The 433-nt window shown below is 30.0% G+C and overlaps 1 protein-coding gene and 1 long non-coding RNA gene across 6 annotated transcripts in view; one reads left to right on the forward strand and one right to left on the reverse strand.

Moving 5' to 3' along the window:
• POLR3F (polymerase (RNA) III (DNA directed) polypeptide F, 39 kDa) overlaps window positions 1–433 on the forward strand; it is a 13,846-nt gene that overhangs the window by 5,728 nt on the left and 7,685 nt on the right. The window lies entirely within an intron of this gene.
• The window catches only part of LOC107185045, a 14,297-nt gene that overhangs the window by 5,048 nt on the left and 8,816 nt on the right, over window positions 1–433 (reverse strand). The gene's annotated exons all lie outside the window — the stretch shown is intronic.

Below are 433 nucleotides of genomic sequence, written 5' to 3' on the forward strand. Positions count from 1 at the left end.
ATTGAACCATGTGAATGTATTATCCAAAATAAATGAAAACTTATGGTCCCTTTTTTAATCCTCTTTATATTTTGGAAGCCTTAGTTTCTTCTTCTTATCTGTAAATTGTGGCTAATAAAATCTCTGCTTTTTCAAAAAACAAATGGAGAGATGTGTAGTGCAGTGTGACAGTGTCTGACTAGGTCCCTCAACAGCTATTTAGTTTCTCTGACTTAATTGAAGAACTATATCTAAATTGCTGCTTATATAGAAAAATAAGTAAATTGCTGTTTATTACAATTTAGGATCTATTTGATCCCTTAGCTTTAACATTTATGATGTAATCTGAAGCCATTCTGTGTTGAAAAAAGTTCTTATCTCATTATACCTCTGTATTGGGAAGAAAATATGGCAAAATGTTTTTACATAATATTCCCTTTTCACATATAACACT

This window comes from Myotis davidii, unplaced genomic scaffold, assembly GCF_000327345.1.
Source record: "Myotis davidii unplaced genomic scaffold, ASM32734v1 scaffold608, whole genome shotgun sequence".
NCBI classification, from domain to species: domain Eukaryota; kingdom Metazoa; phylum Chordata; class Mammalia; order Chiroptera; family Vespertilionidae; genus Myotis; species Myotis davidii.